The sequence below is a fragment of the Lutra lutra genome, chromosome 3 (genome assembly GCF_902655055.1).
Source record: "Lutra lutra chromosome 3, mLutLut1.2, whole genome shotgun sequence".
NCBI lineage: Eukaryota > Metazoa > Chordata > Mammalia > Carnivora > Mustelidae > Lutra > Lutra lutra.
The window spans coordinates 161,318,778-161,341,082 of record NC_062280.1 but is presented as its reverse complement, the minus strand read 5'-3'; the positions used below and the strand labels follow the sequence as shown (position 1 = coordinate 161,341,082).

Genomic DNA, 22,305 nt, shown 5'->3' with positions numbered 1-22,305 from the left:
GTCTTGGGCTCTCTGCTCAGTGGGGAGCCTGCTCCCCCTGCCACCAACCGCCACCTGCCTCTCTGCCTATTGTGATCTCTCTCTCTTTGTCAAATACATACATAAATAAAATCTTTAAAAAAAAATTCTATGCATTTAAAATAGACAGTAGGAAGCTCACACAACTTTCCTACAGGACCTCAACAAAGTCACACATGCATAATCATGATTGTTACACTGGGGGGCCATCCCATGACCATCGGAGATAGCACACTAATGATGATAACTACAGACCACAGACATATAAAGGAGCTGGAACTTGATGGTGGTATTAAACCTCCAGGTCAACAAATGCTGACATGTGCTCTAACTTTGGATTCTTGTTAGAGGAGTCACTACTTTTCCATGTACTCTAAGCCATTTCTTCCCTCTTATTAAACCACTGTAGACATTTTGCTGTTACTTGAGTCTATGTTTTCAGTGATTGCATATTTCGGTCTCAATGTCCCATAGGCCCTGCAGTTACGTCACATTATTTCCATTGTACTATTTCCTGTATGCTTTATCCCTGTATTTGGTACTGCCATTCAGTTTGTCACAGAAAAGAAATCTTAGATTTTTCCCTTCCTCTTCTCCCTCACTTTTCACATCCAACTGATCACTAAGTCTTATTGATTCAAACTTCTGGATAGCTCTTAAATTCATACAGTCCTCTTATGCCTACTTCAACTGGCTTACTTCAGTCCTTAATCATTCTTTATGTGGATTGCTGCAATACATGCCAATCACTTTCTTGGCCTTAACATCTCTTCCCCCAGCAATCCAGTCTCCAAAATTACTTCTAGGAAGAGCTTTCTGAAATACAAATTTGGCATGTCATTTTCTTGCATAAATTTGTAAGCAATTTCCTATCCCTTGAGGATAAAGTCCCAAGTCTTTTCCATGATATTTAAGACATGCTATTTTCTCTTTTCATTTTAGTACATTTCCTAGCTTATTACTGTATAAACCCCTTCTTCCAAGTAAACTGAATTTTCCCCAATTCCCCAGATTTGACTTTTTTTCTCACAAGTTGATGGTTTTTTAAATTCACCTCCTTCCATGTACTCCCTCTAGTTTATAATATTTGTGTATGGCAAACTCTTTTATCCTCACAGATTGTCAGGGATTAACTTTTATGTAATTGCTACCCTAACACTCCTTAGGAAGCACTGGGTCTTTCTCTACAGGGCTCCTGCCATGTCATTGCATACCTCTATTAGAGCACAACAAAGCAAATTCTAATTGTTTCTTTTCTTTTCTATTTCTCTATTAAACCCTGAACTCTTGGAGCTAGGCACCATTTGTCACTGTATTTCTGATATTCTCATTGTGCCTGGCACATAGCAGACAAGCAATGTTTGTTTTCTCATGACTAGAAAGAGAGTTGCTAATGCAAAGACTAAAGGCTTTCTATATATGATGTCAGCCCAGTGTGTTAAAAAGGAAAATTTCAGAGAGTTAATTGTTCTTTTTCAGCTATCCTTGTAATAACATGTGACCAGTTTTATATTTGTTTTGGTCATTTCATTTTGTTTTTCACTTAGATACTTGAAGTTACTTTGTAGTTTTGTATTGATTTTTTGCTCTGGGAAGTATTCAGGAACGGGAGATAGGGTGGATTTGTCTGACATGAGAATTTAAGCCACTAATCAGAAAAACAATGGAAATCACATTTTTAACCAAAATTATTAATTACATGTTATTAATTGAATGTATATTCTGTCCAATTTAGGGTTAGACTATAGAACTTAGAGTACACTCAGAAGATGTCTTCTATAGCTTATTGTGGGTGAAGATATTGTAGTTATAAGGATAGACTAGGTCATGTTGTAGTAAAACTAAACAAAGCATCCATACACCCCTCCCCAAACCCCAAGAAGCTTAATGCCACAAAACCTCATTTCTCACTTATGCCATAAGCTCCATGCATGGCAGAACACCTCCATTCCATGCACTCGCTCAGGGACCCAGACTGACAGAATGTGCCTATCCTGGAGATACACCCTTAGGAACATTGTTCCTCCCTGACGAGGGAGTCCAGGAGCAACTGGGACACCAAGCTTCATTTTGGGAGCAAACAGATAAGAATTGTGCAAGGATTTTTTTTTTTCCCCGTCAAAACTTGCAGGTGACACAATTCATTTTAATCACAATTCTGTGGCAAGAACTAGTTATATGGCCTTGTCTAATGCCAAGGGGCTGAAAACCCAAGGGAGCAGATAGCAACTGTGACTGTTAGTGAGTAATTCATTCTACCACAGTCTTTTGATACCCCTTTCATAGATGGGGCTATAGTAATACAGTTTTGGACAAGTTAGTGAAATTTGTGAGGAGGCAGGGAGAGAAAGGAAAGAACTTTTCTTTCTTTCCAGTAAACAATACTGCTTTTCATTTGAGACTCAAGTTCTCTCTCTCTTTCCCCTCACCATCTTTATCTGTTTATTTGGATTTGCACTGAATTGCATATAGAGCATTAAATGAAATATAAGTAACATATTAAAATAATACATCATCTTACTGTTTTTATCAGGATTTCTCATTCTAAGGTGCACTTCCCAGCTGTGTTTTCATTTTATTTTAATTTTTAAAAAATATTTATTAATTTGAGAGAGAAGGAGAGAGAGTGCCTCACACGAGCTGGGAAAGGAACAGAGTGGGTGGTGCAGAGAGGGAGGGAGAGAGACAAGTTGACTCGGTGCTGAGCATAAGCCCCAAGCAGAGCCTGAATCTGAAGGTTGTGACCTGAGCTGAAACCAAGAGTCAGATGCTTGACCTGAGCTGAAACCAAAATTCAGGTGCTTGATCTGAGCTGGAACCAGGAGTTAGATGCTTAACCAACTTAGCCACTGAGGTGCCCCTAAACTGTGTTTTTAAACATGAAGGGGAACATGTTGGCTGATAGCCCTCAGAAGTTTAAGCATAGCCTGCCTACACTTCCTTCAGGTTCAGCTGTGCCCTGTTGCTCTAATGAAGTGAGGACCTCTAATGAACCCTCCTCCATTTGGGTTTTATTTCTAGGTAGGCTCTTGTCACTTAGTGTTCCCTGGACATCTCCACACCCTACTTGCTCAGTAAATATGGGATTAACATTAGGAGCACAACATTTGTTACTACAGGTAGTGTCTAAAAGAGGGCCTGGTACTTGGTAGACTTTTATGTATATTAGTTATTTTATCTTTGCCCACTGTTCCAGGAGAAGTCCTAAAAGAGGATTTCATTACCTTCGCTTATATGAAATGCTCAAGTCTTAACAAATTAATGTGATTAGTAGATCAAATATATTGAATGGCTGGGGTATCATTTGCCCAACCTTGGAGCAGGGAGGGATGTGTTGGTCAGCTGCATCTGACATTTTTGAACTGATTGTTGGGGAGGGGGATTACTTGGAGAAGAGGATCCTGGGAAACAAAAGAAACAGACAAAATGCCTACTCTGCTTATTATCCAAATAAACATTAGTGTGTTCATTTGGAATTGTCATATGCATATATGAGGAGTACTGATGAAGTCTCATTTTCTCTGAAAATACAGTATCTATCAATGTTTTTATACATTATTCAAATTATCAGTTATAATGTAGGGAAATATTTCAGAATGAATCGAAGATACATAAATTTTTAAGTCCTGAAGAAGTAGAAATTTTCCTTCTGAAATAATAAGTATTTTATGACTTTAGGAGTTAATTATTTAATGAAACTGTAGTTTGTTTTATTTGTATAGATGAATTTTTATTGGTTCTTCAAAATACTAAGCTTTTTTTTTTTTAAAGATTTTATTTATTTATTTGTCAGAGAGAGAGAGAGAGAGAGTGAGCACAGGCAGAGTGGCAGAGGGAGAAGCAGGCTCCCTGCAGAGCAAGGAGCCCGATGCGGGACTCGATCCCAGGACGCTGGGATCATGACCTGAGTCGAAGGCAGCCTCTTAACCAACTGAGCCACCCAGGCGTCCCCAAAATACTAAGCTTTTACCAGGAAAATTTGTTATATATTTCTTACCTCCAGCACTCCTCTGTGCCCCTATTGTGTACTGCAGTTTTTAACCTGAGTTAAAAATTTGATAAGCAATTGGTTATTGAAAAACATATTTTTAAGTTTTTAATGGAATCTTACTGTTTATTTTTATAAATAAGTCATATTAATGTGATTATTACTTAAGTGCTTTCTTTTCATGAAGAAGAGTAGATTGAGTGCTTCTGGTATTAGATTTATAATATCATCAGGAAATTGGACAGTTTGACTCAAATCCAATAAATTTAGATTTGGGTGTGTATATGTTTGTTAAGGCAACTAGCTATATTATTTTTTTATTAGTAGTTACATTAAAAAAATAATACTTTAGGGGCGCCTGGGTGGCTCAGTGGTTTAAAGCCTCTGCCTTCGGCTCAGGTCATGATCCCAGGGTCCTGGGATCGAGCCCCGTATCGGGCTCTCTGCTCAGCAAGGAGCCTGCTTCCCCCCCCACCGCCTGCCTCTCTGTCTGTCAAATAAATAAATAAAATCTTTAAAAAAACAAAATAATAATAATACTTTAAATATACCAGATTACATTTTCCTAAAATTCTAAACCTATGTCTGCACATTTAAATTATTGTATTTATCAGTAGTGATATGTACATAATTATATAAACACAATATATATTGTAAATGTATTTATAATGATCATAAACATAATCACTGTATTCTTATTCTCTCACATCTATGGTGATTTTATTTTATTTTATTTTTTTTTAAAAGATTTATTTATTTATTTGTCAGAAAGAGAGAGAGAGAAAGCACACAAAGAGGCAGAGAGGCAGGCAGAGGAGGAGAGAGAGGCAGGCTCCCTGCTGAGCAAGGAGCCCGATGCAGGACTCGATCCCAGGACCCTGGAATCATGACCTGAGCCGAAGGCAGCAGCTTAACCCACTGAGCCACCCAGGCGTCCCTCTATGGTGATTTTAAAGTATCCCTGAAAAATGTTTGAAATATGTGACTTCATGGTGTAATCAGTATTTAGTATTTTTATTCTAAAAACACTTCTTTTAAATTAAAATTTAATTTGTTTTATAATATAACCCCCCAAATAATTTCTTAATACTGATAAGCAATATCAAAGCCTATTTCCTTGGATTATAGGTGAGTTCTTGACTTCAAGTGGAATTTCATGCAACTTACTTTAAAGTGTTTGTGATTTCCATTTCTGGTGTAAAACAGCTGTTTTCATCATTCCCATATGAGCTGTTATTTATATCTTCATGGTAAGTTTCTAGGAATTTCTTTTCACTGGACTGTCTCATGACATATTCTGAAATTTGCTATCTTCCTCCCAGCTCTCTCATTACTACCTCTTTCCATTTCTATTACAATGATCTTTTCACTATTTTTATTACCAAAAAATTGTTCTCTATGCCAATATTCCAGTATTCTTATTGCTCAGAAAGACATTTTTCCATTGGCCAAGAATTAAGACTTATGGGATTAAATGGACTACTTCATATTCTCAAATTGGTCTTCTTTATCAGAAGTTCCCATTACTTTCATCTTGCTGAGATACTGAAATATATAGCAGTAATATGCTTTCATTTATGATGTGGAATATTCCTGAACCACGACCCATATGAGATTTTCCATCTCTCATTCCTGTGATCTGTGACAGTAAGCTTGGTACCAGAGTGGAACTTTCAGAGTAATTCTGTCATCTGAAAGCTATAGTACGGTTCTCACAGGAAGAGCTCTCCTAGTATCAGTCAGATTTATACAGCATAACAAGAATAGCATTGTGTACTCAACATAAACCTCAAAATTTCTTTAAGATGATCCATATAAATCCAGAATCAAGACCTCATAATTGTGTGTTAATACTTTGGATCGTAAGAGGTCACAAAGGTGGCTATAGTCATAGCAACAACAAGAAAATAACCCTTAAAAATGACACTTTTAGAATTGAAAATATATGGTGGAATATTACATCTGTTCAGAGAATACCTACAGTAAAACTGCAGAAAGTTTAAGTATCCCGAGACTCAGGGTGAAGAGTACGTATGAGAGGGAAGAAGCTAAGTCCAAAACTGCTTCTGTGCAAGCCAAACAAGCAACGTAATGTCATGATTTCATCTTGATAAAGTGAGCATTTTTCTCCCAGTTCCAACACTGCTTAATCTGGATTTTGAAAGAAGTTGAACAAAAATCCACAACTTCTCTTGAACTGACTTAGACTTTTCCTCCCTCTGAAACAGCAATCAGAAAAAAGTGTAGGATTTTGTGGAAAGTTGAAAGGGATGTAATCAGGGATTGAGGGGTACTCTAAAGCTGCTTTTAACTAAGTCTGTGGGGTAATCTGAAAACTAGATCCTCCAGTGTCGGTATATGCTAAACCCCAGTTTTAATTTACAGCCCATAACATAGTGTCCTTGGCAGTGATTCATAAATCCCCATTTCAGCAGACCACCGCTGCATGATAATGGTGCTTTCTCTGGAGCAGCTTCTATCTCTGCTAAGCCTGTGTCTCAGGTCATGAAGGCTTCCGCTTGGAGAATACCACCCAATGCCAGTCTTAACAAATGCATACATAGCCTTATTGAAAAATGTGCTGGTGCCTCATATCGTTATGCCGGTTCATGGTCATTAAAATTTTATCATATAAACCCTGCTGTCTGCACAGAAGAGGAATTGAAAATGTTGGCAAGAGATGACCACATATTTTATCAGAATCTCCTAAAAGGGAAAACCAACATGTTTAGAGCAGGAAGGAACCAAAATAGCATCGCCTTTAATTTAAATATAACAAAATGTCAAAACCCCTGAAACTGACATTTATCTACTACAGTTCATTTTCACATTTTCATTGAATGTCTCAGTCTCCCAAAGTTGCCTGACAGTTTGATCCAGTTGCACATGATATGATTTTCATATGTTTCTCTTAGAAAGCTGATATTAATCAAAGGACGCCACTGAGACCCAAAGGCAGCGTGCTATTGATTGCAGTGTTGACTTATCAAAGGGCTGAGAGATTAGTGGGCTTAGCACTTTATGTAGGAAGAGAGATTTCAATGGCTGGAAACCTGATTTAGGGAGTGTACTTTAGCTTGTGAACACAGATAAAATATGGAACAGTGGGGACAAAACCGAATCTCACAGTATCCACAACATTTTCGTTAAATGCCCATGTATTCTGCTCCCCCATCCACTCATATCCCTCCATACAGTTGTGTCTGAATACATTTTGTTTATTGTGAGATGTGGCATTTCATGTTACTCATTTTTAGATTTAGAACAGACTGTAACTCTACTAAAATGCTCATGTGCTGTTCCAATTTTCATCAATGGTAGGAGTAATCATTTTAAAAAGAGAAAATCTATCAGAGCTTTGAAAATAAATGGGAGTTGTTCTTTCTTGTCTGATTTTAACATTTTATTGTTTGTAATAGTTGTAATTATTAATGTCTAAGTTTTCAAGGTTATAATCAGAGTGTATTTAATTAACTTTTTAGCGGATGAGAAAATCAACCAAGGACAAATGTTGGATTATGTGCTACACTGGTAAACATTTGTATTATTTTGTGTGTAGATGATACAAGAGTTCCCATCATTGGTAAGCAGTGTCTGGATAGTAGTATTCTAGAAATAATAATAGATTCACTCTCATTTATCATTTTCTCTTCAGCCTTTTGAGATTATTGTGGAGTTAGATGGGGAGATATCTTGATCCCAAGCAAAATTAATTAATCTGTGTGGACATTTACCTTAGGTGCACATAATATTCATTTTTTTCTCTTAACAAGTCAAAATTTAATGTATAATTTAATTTAAATTTTTTTTTTTTTTTTTTTAAATTTGACAGAGAGATCACAAGTAGGCAGAGAGGAAGGCAGAGAGAGAGGAAAGGAAGCAGGCTCCCCTCTGAGCAGAGAGCCCGATGAGGGGCTCTATCCCAGGACCCTGGGATCATGACCTGAGCCAAAGGCAGAGGCTTAACCCACTGAGCCACCCAGGTGCCCCTATAATTTAATTTTAATATGTAGTTTAAATTAATATATAGTTGTATATTTATTTGAGGCAGTCTTTGTTTTTATTGAAGCCCAGTTTCTGAGTTTAATTTTAAAAGGTTCAAAAGATAAGAGAAGATAAGCTTGTGATGAATAATTGCAAGTATTTGCTTAAGAAATTGAAAATTACATACAATTCTGTGAACATGATTCTGTCATCCTGGAAATTCTGAGTAAATACAGTGAAGAAATTTAAGTGGGGATTATATCTATTGTATGTAATGTATATGCATATAAATGTTATATTTAGCACATTCATTTAAGAATAAAGCTAGTCAGGATATTTTGATAAGGGATGTGTGCCTTCTACATGACTTGCAGAGGTTGGAGAGTTTATGCCTGCCTACCACTGTACCCTGTAGAATACTCTTGGTCTGAAATCTATATGCAATAACAGAGCAAGTTTTTCAGCTCAGATTTCATAATGTCATAAAGAAATTAATAATTTCTTGATAATAATTGAGTCTTCCTTCTTTTTTCTTTAAGCATTATATGACATAGCTATACATATATTAATATATGAATATACACATATATGCATGTGTACATATAGGTACATATACCAACAGACCACAATATTTCAGGACCACTGTATTCATGCTGTAACCATACAGTTCTTTTCAGTGGGAATGTAATATTATTCTAGGACTGACGAGCATATTTAAACAAATCAACTAAACTTATAGCAATGAGGTATTCCTGAACTTATGCTTATTAAATCATACTTCAGATAGTTTAAATAGTTCAGATGCTTCAGATAGTTTTAAAATTATAACAGAATAAATTTTAAGAAGGAGAAGAACATTCTAGCATAAAAATATAGACCTAAACAATGCCATGGTGTATTTTGCAAAAAAAACACCCATATTTATTCTTTCAGAGTTAGTTATGTCATCTAGTTCCTTGTGCCCAGGGTGGCATGGGTGGAACATAGGTCTGTATTTTACAGCATAGTTTATGTTTTCTTTTTCTTTTTCTTTAACTAAACATGCTAAAAGATCATCAGTAAAATCCCACTTTACTCATCATGAAGGCTTGATATGAATGTCATAGGCAGGATCAGTATATTGAAAATGTAAAGAATTGGTCTTAGATTATTACATTCATGTTCTGTTGTTTATACTTCAAATAGTATATTAACATGTTTAAGATTATGTCCCTGTCCATTTTATTTACACAAATTCAAATAAGGGGCACCTCAGTGACTCAGTTGGCTAAGCCTCTGACTCTTGGTTTAGGCTCAGTTCATGATCTTAGGGTTGTGAAATTAAGCTCCCTGTCAGGCTCCACACCTGGGGCATGGAGCTTGCTTAACATTTTCCCTCTGCTCCTCCCCCCCCGCAAATTTTTAAATAAAACACCATCCATTTGAAACTTGAACTTGTAAGTTTATTTCCTATAAAATAATTTCGTAGTCTGAATTTCTTCCTAATCCTTACTGTCCTCAGTGGCTAGATGTTTTGTTTATCATTACTGAAATGAAAAGGACAGTAAGTGTTCAAAGGATAGTGAATGTCTTGCTTCATGGAATTATCTCAGAATAATTTCCAGGATAAGAATACTCAGCCAATTGTTCCTTCACCAACAAAGACATTTAATAATTTAAGAATCTTACATTACAGAAAGTAGAGAGATAGGCAGTTCTGGGGTCCAGTGGCTCAGTGACATAAGGGTAGCTTTCATGAAGGGTGAAATTTTGAAAATTCTCTTGGCTTTCCCACAGGGACATAATAAGCCTGCCACAGCACTGATTATGAGGCCCTCATGCCATTGTTTCAGGCAGGAAGACACCTTAAAACAACATATCCTCATTAGCAAAACCTTTATGTACAATTCCAGCATCTATAGTTTCACAGATTGACTAACACAATTTTCTTCTTTCAATGTCCCATTTTTCCCCCTTCAGTCTTTCAGTATCACATCTATGACACAGAAACTCAGCCGCTCTCTCTACAATTAGCTTTTCCTTGTTTGTTGGGTCCTATCATTTATATGAACACTGACTTCTCTGCACTCACCTATAGCTCTAAGTGTCGAAAATATTTCATTGTCCTGCCTCAACACTTAGGAAAAATTAGATGCACTATTTGATAACATAGGACCACAGCAAAGAAAGAGAATTTCTAATTTCCATTGGCAAAAAGATAACTATTATAGCCCCTTGTTGTTGTAGTTGTTGTTGTTTTAATTTTATTTATTTATTTGACAGAACACAAGCAGGGGGAGCAGCAGGCAGAGGGAGAAGGAACAGACTCCCCGCAGAGCAGAGAGTCTGATGCTGGGCTCAATGGGGAGCTCAGGGTGGATCCATCCCTGGACCCTGAGGTCATGACCTGAGTTGAAGGCAGATGCTTAACCGACTGAGTCACCCATATGCCCCCATAGCTACCTTGCTTGTAAATCAGTGTAAGAGGAATGGCAGAAGAAGTGGACAGAAAATCAGGGAAGTGAATACAGCTTGTAGTCTGAGGAAATTCAGACCTTATGATTTGCTTACTTTTCACCACTTATCATAGCAGTTAAGAGCCAGCATTTAGAAGAAAACTTAACAAGCAGACTAAAAACATGGACCAATCTTCGAAATCAGTGACTCATATTTTACAAACTATGAAAACCATTCTGGTAGATCTACAAATAAAAGCTGATTCTAATTGTTTCAGAACAAAGCACTGACTTAGGCAAGCTCTTCAAATTGTTACTCAGTAACTTGCATGGAACAGCATCAGTCCTGTTATATGTAAAGAACTATTTTCTTAAACTTGGTGCCCTTTATGTAATATAGCTAATGATACTTAATGCTTCACAGTTTTAATTCAAACTAAAAAATAGCATGGCCATTTGTCTAAGTAGTCTTATAATAAATCTCATTCAAATTGTGCTAATGACATGTAAAAACTTTCTGGATTTACATTTAATCCTTAGGACAGGAGAGATTTTGTTTTAATAGCAGAATTTTTACATAAATACAAGCAATTATTCACTTTTCCAAGTTGGAAATATTTGCTTATTAAAACTGAAATTTTCGGGGCACCTGAGTGGCTCAGTGGGTTAAAGCCTCTGCCTTCGGCTCAGGTCATGATCTCAGGGTCCTGGGATGGAGTCCCGCATCGGGCTCTCTGCTCAGCAGGGAGCCTGCTTCCCTCTCTCTCTCTCTGTGCCTGCCTCTCTGCCTACTTGTGATCTCTGTCTGTCAAATAAATAAATAAAATCTTTAAAAAAAAAAAAAACTGAAATTTTCTTTTCTTCCTTTTTTTTTTTAACTGAAATTTTAATTCCAAAAGCCGCTAAGTGATTGCCTTCACACCTACATTCCATGACTGCTGACTTTAGCAACTTCCACTGGAAACTTAGTAGCTAATTACAAAATTATTGTTTGTATAGGTACACCTGTACTCTCTATAGAGTTGTCCTCTTACTAAGGCTTTTTACAACTTCTGTTTTGAAATTGTTTTTTCCCTGTATTTACCAATGGCAGGTTTCTGTAAAAATCATAGGAAGCCCAAGTAAAAGACCAGAAGGGCTGTAACTCCTTGACAGGCAGTTTCCAAAGTTGGTTTCTCTTAATTCTCTAATAGTAGGTCAGAAGCAATATAAAACATTTTAAATTTAAAAAGTGCACTAGCAAGATAAGTGTTTCAGACATAAATAATGGAAAAAGCTATCAAAATATCCAAACAATGAAAAATTCAGTGTTTTATAGAATTGTATCTTAAACATAGGTTAATGGATATTTTGGAGAGATGTAAGTGTTACTTGGATTGGATTTTACAGGTGGGAAAAAAGGGTTAAGAATTCTGATTGAAATTATTACAATGGATTGTAGAAAATGCAGTTTATCCTTAACTTCACTGTGTGTGTGTGTGTGTGTGTGTGTGTGTGTATACTGAATAATTTTCTGAAATAATTTTCTGAAATAACTTTTTTTTTTTTTATCTGCTTGCTCATTACAAAAATTATGGATGCTTTCAACTTTAGATTACTCTGGTTTTGTTATTGGTTCTTTTCTTAACATATGCTTTCAAAGTAGTTTATGGCTGGGAAAAAAAGAGACAACATTATAGCTCACTGAAAGCTTTCCATAAATGGTTTAAAATTTTTTACTCATTTATGCTTTGAATACAAAGTTAGTTTGAATCAGTAATTTTTTCTTCATTATTTTACTCTCAAAATGTCACTTGTGATACCACAGCATATAGTTATAGGGTTAGGTATTCTAAATTTTCTGTATCAGTGTTACTAGGACTTCAAATGGGTTACTGCGAATGACTGGTTTAAAATACTAATAAACAAACTTGCTTTAGGAGTTGAGGATTCTTTAGGTCTTCTTATACCTGCTACATTTTATTTTATTGTCCAGAATTTTAAATTTTGCCTTCTAAGTCATAAGGTAATACCTTATATCAATAATGAGAGAAGAGTGAAGGTAAACTCTAATATATGGAGTGAGAGACACTCGGGCTTCAAACTAAAGACTCTAAGGTTGGTATAGAGAGCATACTGTTCTTTTCAGGAAGAATAAGTTTACCAGAGAGCACCTGAATTTCGGTAGGAGTATCCTGAATCTCAGTTGAAGGAAAGAGTATTGGCTTTAGAGACTCTTGTGAGCATTCTGAATAATAGAAAAAGTATCATCTTTCACTTTGCCTTTTGCACCCATGGAGAGTGTTTTCTTACCGGTTTAAAGCTATAGTTGCAGAGCAGGATATGCCTGGGACATTTCTTTTTTTCTAATGCACAATAAAATGTAGTCTCTTTCTGATAATGGGATCACCAAGCCAGTAAGAAGAGTGACTGGTTTAGAAATTGTGAAGTTGTGGGTGTCCCAAGACCTTCACTTATTTTTATAGTTGTTTTGACAGGAGGATAAAAGGTTCTGCCTTTTTTCCAAATATTATTTATTAAATTGAGAGACTTAACCTGGAAAGAATGAAAAAGTAGTAGAAAAACTAAAACTTCGAGTTTGGGAGTTGAAAAATGGAGAGTAATGAGAGGTTGCATGAGGTTAGTATTATTATTTATGTTTAAATGTTCTTGGCAAAATTTTGATGTGTTTTCCTAGTTGGAAAAAATGATGAATAAGCATAGTTCCATAATGCATATTGATCATTCAAAAGCACATTGCAAACTAGAAGGCAAACAGTTCAGTCAAGGCTCTTAAAACATGCAGGGAATTATGCCAGTAAAGGAAGCTGCTTTCTAGGGAAGATAGGGATGTATTAGCTTTCAAATGAAGAGGTTAACCACTAAAGAGGTATTTTAGAAGTGATGGAAAAACAGAGAATATTGAAAAAAAGATAGATAATTCTTCATGATTGGGGAAAGGCCTCCATGTAAGTCTATGCAGGATATTTTCAAGAACTAGATAATTGCAGTGAAAACTGTCAAAAGACTAGATTAACATTCTTTTAAAGAAACCATTATATTTTTCTCATGCTTCCCTGTACAACTTTTCACATACAAATCCTATCTAAGGACAAATTTGAGGAAAATATCATCCTCCTTTCTTTCTCCTCTTCCTTTCTGATAAAAAATGATTCCAACAGCTTTTTAAGTATTTTATCAAAATTATTATTCCATCTGTCTTGCCTTGATATTATGAGTTCCATGACAGCAGATCATTTTTTTTCTGATTAATTTTTTGCATAATCAGTGTTTAAGTCAAAATATTATTGAATAAATTAAGAAATTGATAAGAATATATTAAGATTTATTTAAAATTATAGAGTTCGTATAGGCTATTTTTAGAAGCTAATTTGATTTTAGGCCAACATGATTTTGCCAGAATTATCTTTCTGATATAATTCAACTCTAGTAATCTACCTGAAGTTAAGAGAGAATAAAGGTCTTTGAAGATGCTAAGATATCTCTAACCTCATTTGTAACTAGCCCATTAAAGTTAATGTGTCATTTAATCTAAGGAGTCATTGTGTGTGCAGTGAAGCAGATTATTTATTTATTTATTTTATTTGACATTTTATTTATTTATATTTTATTTATTTTACTTTAAATTTTTTTTTACAACTTTTTAAATTAACATAAAATGTATTATTGGTTTCATAGGTAGAGGTCTGGGATTCATCAATCTTTACAGTGCTTATTCCATCACATGCCCTCTTTAATGTCCATCACCCAGTTACCCCAGCCTTCTACCTCCTTCCCCTCCAGTAACCCTCAGTTTGTTTCCTGTGATTAAGAGTCTCTTACAGTTTGTCTCCCTCTCTGATTTTGTCTTGTTTCATTTTTTCCTCTCTTCCTCTATGATCCTCTGTTTTGTTTCTTAAATTCAGTGAGATTGTGTGATAATTGTCTTTCTCTGACTGACTTATTTTGCTTAGTATAATACCCTCTAGTTCCATCCACATTGTTGCAAATGGCAAGTTTTCATTTCTTTGATGGCTGAGTACTCTTCCATTTTATTAATACAGACACACACACACACACCCCACATCAAAGCAGATATTTAAATAGCATGTTTTCAATGTAGAGAAGTAACACATGTTAGTAAAATACTTAGAAGAAAAACAAACTTGGAATGCAAGTACAAGAGAGGAAGTTTTAAAGTTTGCAGTCTTATAAGCCTTGGGTTAACTTTTAATAGTTCAACATCTTTATCTTTTTCTCTACATTGCACACTTCAAAAAATGAATTTATTCCATGGATATAGTGTTGTACTTGCTTAAAAATATAGAACAATTTACATGTTTTATACTTTTAAGAACATAATGAAAGAAAAAGCCACAAGATCAGCTATACATCTAGCATATAGCATAATACTAGGTTTTATATAGTGTTATATAGTATTATATGGTATTATATGATATAGGTTATATAGTATTAGATATACTATATATAGTTAAAGCCATTCTTTCTTCATTCTACAAACTTTTGGATGGGTTTATTGAGGTAAATTCACAGGGAATAAAATGCATATTTTAAAAATAGCAATTTTGTAGGTTTTGACATGTGGCTATACCTGAGAAATCATCATGTTAACCAAAATAGCAGACCTCTTCAACACCCACAAAAGATCCTTCAAGCCTTTGTAACTACTCCCTCCTACTCTACCTTAGTAACTTTTAATCTATTGTTTCATGAATGGAATTGCTTTAGCGTATAGTGCATGTTCAACAAATGGAAATTAAGTAAATCAATATTAAGTTCATGCTCCAAAGCAATTCTTTTCAGAGAGAATAATTAAGTTAATTTTTGATGCCAATGGCAAAATTGCTATTATATACTTCTGAATTATGTGCCCCTGTAGTCTGGAAAGAAAAAGATAAGATAAAGGGGCTTTCCTCAATAGCAATCAAGATTTTTGAATATTTAACAGTAAGGAAGCATTCATATTAATTTTTTGGACACCCCATGAATTATATTTGAAATGACTTGGTTTTGTTGTTTTATTACATTTGTCTAGTATCAGATAAGAACCTGTAACAGAGGCCTGGGTTTTCCTAGGAGAATAAAAATAAAATATTCTAGACCATTTTCTTCTATCCATTTAGAAGAAAAAAAAATAGAGTACAGTACCACAAGTAAGCAATACGTTCTTCTTCCCTAGCACATGGACACATATGTATGTTCACACTGACCCACACACATTTATTGTACATTTTACCAATATTACGAATGGGTAGCTCACAATTTATAAATAATGACATGTACTCATGATAAATTCCATATAACCAACTGATTCTTACAGAATATTTTTACTAATTGGTGGTAAAGGACAAGCGAGTATAATTTTAACATGCATGTTGGTTGATATTTTCATTTATGTTAACAAATAAAGCAGAAGTAAAACTAACGGAAGTAAGGCATATTTCAGAACTTCATTCATCAAAAATGTAAGCACTTATTTCATCAGAGAATAGTTTTCAAATACAGGAAGAATTATTTCATCACTTTTTTCCTCTTGTATGTAATATAACAGCTACAGTTTATTTTGTAATATTAATATTTTTCCATCATGTTCTTAAATCTAGATAATCAACAAAGCAATAAATCAAGCCCTGATATGTAATATTTGCCAATTTCTATGGTGTAAGTCTTTCTACCACAGCCAATTTCAACGTACCAACATCTTTCAGAACATAGAGTTGAGAAGGATTACACATAGCACACCGTTATATACTGTTTTTGTCAAAAGTTAAAATAGATGGAAAAATCTTGAGAGGATACATAATAGTGAAAGTAAAGCAATGATTTTAATATCATTTATTAAATTATAAATTCATATGCATTAATTTTTAATAATGATTGCTTAATAACTAGCTCAAAAATTCCTGAGAAATATAACAGATTTTAACAGCACCAGTACACCATTGCCCACAGAGCACTGCACCACTAAAAATAGAAACTATGACCAATGGCCATTGAGTGTTATGATAGCTTATTCTGACACAGATTTTTGCTCTTTAGCAATTAATCACTGTTCAATCACATGAGAGTCTTCACTAAAGTCAACTTAAGTTTGTATCAGATGGTAAAGTTCTGTAACTCTTAATCTAATTAACTCAATGGTTTCCCACCATTCCTTTGCATTAAAATACACCAATTTAGGGCTCGTGGGTGGCTCAGTCCTTAAGGGTCTGCCTTTGGCTCAGGCTCGGGTCATGATTCCAGGGTCCTGGGATCCAGTCGCACATCAGGCTCCCCACTCTGCAGGAAGCCCACTTCTCCCTCTCCCGCTCCCCCTGCTTGTGTTCCCTCTCTTGCTGTGTCTCTCTCTGTCAAATAAATAAATAAAATCTTTTTTAAAAATTAAAAAAATAAAATACACCGACTTAAAGTTAAAATAGAAAAATCGGTTTGTTGGGCCATCTGATAAAATAATTTAGAGTAATACATGACTAATAGTTGCATGCAGGTGTCACTTTTCTGAGGTTCTTGGGCATAGAAAACAAATGGCAACCAGAGCTGGTACTAGTTTCACCTCCAGATACAATGTCTTATAACATGGGACATCCTTAAAATACAGTCTGATTTCTTATTGATATAATTTAATAGATTTTATTCATTTATATTATTTCTGATAGACTGTCTTTGCATAAAAATTGCATTTAAATATGCATTCTTTCCAGTCCAACTTGCTTTTCTTGTAAGTGTTTCCCAACTGCCTCTTTTTTAAGTTAGTTTTGTTTTTTTTTTTTTTTCTTTTTTTCTTTCCTGTTGGCTGCTTGTAGCCATGGCAACAACCTGGGGTAAGCCATTGTGAGCCTCTCCATCCAGGAGCTTTGTAAAGGCTGGCCAAATGCCAGGGATATATGTTGATTCACAGCTTTGAAAGGGTCCATTTAGTTGTCCAGTCTTTGATCCAAATTGAGAGTTCTTTGCTCTGTTTGCTTCCCCTTAGGCAAACTATCTTTCATTTACTCGTTTCAGATTCTTGACTTAGCTATTAGGTGTCACTTCAAGTAACTGTTAAAACAAAAAGATTCACTTCAAATATGTCTTATTTGCTTTTCTATTTCCTGGAAGTTGATTATGTTGGCATATAGAAGATGCAGTTTTACTATAGAATTTCTGGTATGTCTTTGAAGTTTTGAAATTGTGTTACAAAGGATGCTAATGTGATTGCTTTTTTATGAGTGAAGGAAGGGAAATGACAGTTGGTGGAGAAGAGAAAAAGAAGTGTAGGACTGGAGTACTAATTTGAAACAGGTGTTGATCATTTTTGCCTAGATTAAATAGAGTAACTATAAGCAAATTGTTTTCTGAAATAAAGGCTCAAAGTTAAAAAGCCTGAAAGAAAGTTTTTCTGTGAAAGCTTCCCCAAGCCTCTTCCTGAAACAGAAACGTTACTGTAAAACAGAAGTTTCAAAGTGTTAAGAGTGGTTGGTTGGGAATACAAGCTGAAAGAGAAAACTGCATTGCAGTGATTGGTTTGATTTGGTGAATAAATTGTTATTTTCAGATTCAATTTGTATCAATAGGTAAAGCTCTGTACACCTGCAGACCCATCACAGTCAGTATCAGGTCACTGAAGCAGCTGATCTTAAACAGTCCTTTTTCCTTTCCACAATAATTGCACACCGATTCTTGAATCCTCAGCCTAGGAGAGGAACCTTTGATGTCTGATTGGCAAGCCAATACTCTTTTCTATTTCGAATGGAAAGAACACCACGATTTAAAATTTAGAGAATATCTAAGAAAATTCTGCCTCCTTGTTGTTTAAAGAGCTGAGGGTGTTGAACTGCTAGAAAGATTCATCTTTATTAAATGTGAACACTGGAAGTTTAAGATACTGTTTCCTGAAAGAAAATAAAGAAATCACAGTTTGGTTATTCAGAGTACTCAGTATAGAAGGTTTAGTTAAACAGGTATTCGTGAAAGTTGTGCACAGTTCCTGGCTAAGAAGAAAAGCAGTGAAGTAACTTCACAGACTTTTCACCATTAAGGGGTAGGGATTAAGGTGAAATACCTCAGCCTTCCTAGGCTCTGATGCAGGTCCATAGTTAAAGACAATTTCCTTGTCATTTTAGCTCTCAGAAGCTGGAGCATTTTTATTAAATGAAGAAATCTTCCATTTTGAGGTCCTAATGGATACAAAATAATTCACAAATATATTTTTTAATTAAAAAAATTAAAGATTTTATTTCTTTGAGAGAGAGAGAGTGAGAGAGAGCATGAGTTGGGGGAGGGGCAGAAGGAGAGGAGAAGCAGACTTCCTGCTGAACAAGGGAGCCCAATGGGGTTCGATCCAAGGACCCTGGGATTACAACCTGAGCTGAAGACAGATGCTTAACTGACTAGATGCCCCAATTCATAACTATTTTTTATAACTTTCCACTTGGTGAATATTAACAAAAATGTAGCATTTATATATGTAGAAAGAAAGAACCAGAAAAGCTTACATTTGAAAATGACATCATAATCAATATAAAAATGCCATGCCACATCCCTTGGTATATTCATAGTAACATATAAACTTTTAAACCCAGAGGTATAGGAGGAAAAAATACATAATTTATTTCAATGATACTTTTCTAGTATCAAAAACTTTTATGGGTGCTTGAGTAAAATAAAGCTGTACTACTTGTCATGTATAAGTATGCATTGGGGTATTTAATGATTCTGTTTTTCCTGTTACATTCATTTATTAAATATTTATAGAGTGTCTGGTACTCAGGCACTATACTAGGTGAGAGATATACAACTGTGAATGGTTCTTGCAGGATTCCACTTAATCTTCTGAAGAGAGCCTATAGGTATAGCAGAATATTCTTCCCTGTCTGCTAGTAGTGGTACAGTATAACAATATAACATAAGCAGTTGTCAGTTTATTTCTTGAGTTTGAAGCTTGAGTAGGTCTGTATTGGGTAACATAAGAATGAGTTGTATACTGAATGACAAGAAATGTAAAGAGAGACAGGAATTTTGAAAATGGAATATATTTCTTTTATTTCACATAGACAAGGAAAGAAAATGAGGATATAAATGCCAAATTATAATATGTAGATATCTATATAATGAAAACATTCACATTTAATTGTATACTTTGTTTCAACAAAGTTTTCTCATACTTATTTTCACCAGCGTTTTAACTACTGATAGAAATTTCATATATTCAGATTTTGTGGGCTTAAAACATTTCATACACCAAATAAAAATTTTCCATAGTTTCACATGATTTAGGTTAACAGATGACAGATACATAATCCAGTCAAAACCAAACACATTGTTAGTGGTATTATTATGATGATTCTATTCCCATAATTCTGCATATGGTATATTGTAACAGGCTGGATTGATTTATTTGACCTCTCCTCAGATATTTGTTTATTGACTAAAATCTACATGGCATTTTTCCCTGTGGGGATTTGGCTAGTATGTAAGAACAACATGTTTTGATTTTTCCAGCTGCTTTCTTGATGGACAGTCTGTTCCTGATTTTTCTTTTTGCTTTACAAACAGTTTGTGAAGAAAGAAATGCCTGCATTTCATCTCCTGATGTGGGGATACTTTTTCAGGGGTTCAATCCTCCTGACCCATACTTCGCCTTCTTAGTAATTCAGACAGATATGGATATTGTTTGGGTTGCTGTGGATTCAACAAAGCTTTACTTGAGCAGTGAATCCAGAAATAATTTTTTTTGTCAGTGTACTTCAGCTTCTATTTAACTGCAGCTTGTCAATGGCTGGTGGGGAGAAGGCAGGTGGTTGGATGCATTGGCATTAGTCACACATGATATAGCATTGTCAAACTGGGATAAGTGAGTATCACACAACCAAATAAAAGCTTTTTTTGTTGTTGTTTTTCTGTATTTTTTTTCCACAGATGGATGCTGCCGGTAAGCAGTACTTGACTTTTAGAAAAAAAGAAACATATACTACACACAGAGACTAAAAAGGAAAATATAACTTGATACATGTGCATTTTGAAATATAAAATACAATATAAAATTAAAGGTTTGCTTGCAGAAAATTTATTTTAAAAATTACCTTTCTTAACCATAGAAGATTTGTTTATAACTGAAAAATTCTTAGTTTGTAGATGATTGAGAGTATGTCCACTAAAGCAAATTATTGGTTAAAAGCCACCTTACCCACTTACCATCCCTATCCAGGCATCTTTCTTTCCCAATTAATGTCATATAGGCAAAACAGTTTGCTCATTGTCCCTGGAATGTGCCAGGAATTCCCCTCTCCTGCCCCTAAAGTGTTGCTCTGTCCCCAACAGAAGTCTCTTGCAGCTTTCTCTCTGCCTTCAGATAATCCCTTTATAATCTTTTTTTCTCACATTTCCCCATTTTCCCCATCTACCCTAGCTTGAGGTTATCTTTCACCTCCTTAAGCATTTTCTGAAGACTTAGTATAGTCAAGGTAATGTTCAGGTCTTAGGAACCGTGTCCTCCCTCAAGGGCTTCTAGTCTTGTAGGAGTTCTATACAAAGCAGACATCACAATGGAAATGCATAGGTAGTAAAATTAAAGGAGCTACTGCCTGAAGATACTGGGATAGCCTCTTAGGCAACTATTTGAACTGACATTTTCAAAAGGAGGAGAAAATTCTTATGTGAACTTTGTGAGGGAAGACATTTCAAGAAGAGGGAAAAGAAAGTATGAGAAAACAATGATGTGAATAATGGGCTGTTCAAGGAACTATAATTAGCACTACTTAGGGGAAAGTGAGAAACAGGCAGGGCAGGTGATAATGGTTGTTATGAGACTAGATATTTATGAAGTTATGAGATCACAAATGTTCTTATTTGGCCAAATTAAGTTCAAACGTGCATGGAATGGAGAATGAGAAAAAAAAACGGTCTAGGAGAAGAATGGCAAATACAGCTGTGAGTGCCATCGCTCCCACTCTTGTACCCATAGGCACAGTACTAACCAATTGGGGTGCTCATTGTAGCTAAACCAGAGTGTGGCTCAAACTTCTGAAACCCACCCTTAGTCAATCCAAGGGGCCAAGTGAGGGACACATTTTGTCATTACTCAGATCAGATGACTCTGAGTTTATTGTTTCTTTTGGGAATCTCATGGAAAAATATGTTCTATTTAGTAACTCACTATTTGGCTGCCCCATTTGTTATGATATGTATTTTATTTATTTGTTTTTCTTATGAAATGCAAAATGAATCTCACATTTTTAAATATTTTACCCATTTATGACTCTTCTAACTAAATTGCAAGTTCACTTAGAATCCCAGTGATGTTATTTACCTAACGTATTTTTTCTTATTCTGAACATAACTTGCACATTATTAGGAATTAGTCCATATTTGCTAAGTGAACGTGTGAGCCATATAGGCTATCAAAAGGCAATGTACAAAAAATAGTAACAGACAAGAACACATGGCATGTTAGTGATAGATGAATTTGAAATAAATAAATAAGTAGTAACAACAAAGAGTTGGCTTACTACTAAAGAAAGAAAGGTATATAAATGTATTATCTCCAAATGTACTTGAGTCCTCCTGAGTTGTAGAGCTATGGTGTATATCAAAGTAGTTATTTTCCCTCACCTACACCATTACTTCTAAATTGATATGTACGTTCTAGAGTATCAGTCTGAGATTATTGGATATGTAATTTTATTCTGTGGACAGCAAAAACTTTGAACATTTTTTTCTCTACTTACCACACTGATAAATTCATGTGTACTAGAGTTTTAATTACTCATAGACTGTTCACAGCAGTAATTTTGTCAAATTCCTGAAGTCTTTGTAATTCTTGTTTTGTAATTCTTATTAAAAACAGTCATTATTCAAAAAATAAAAAACAGTCATTATTTTACATTTGGGATATATTTCAGT

The 22,305-nt window shown here is 35.0% G+C and overlaps 1 protein-coding gene across 4 annotated transcripts in view; it reads left to right on the top strand.

The window, feature by feature from the left end:
* The window catches only part of LOC125094686 (protocadherin-9), a 927,361-nt gene that overhangs the window by 193,224 nt on the left and 711,832 nt on the right, over positions 1 to 22,305 (top strand). The window lies entirely within an intron of this gene.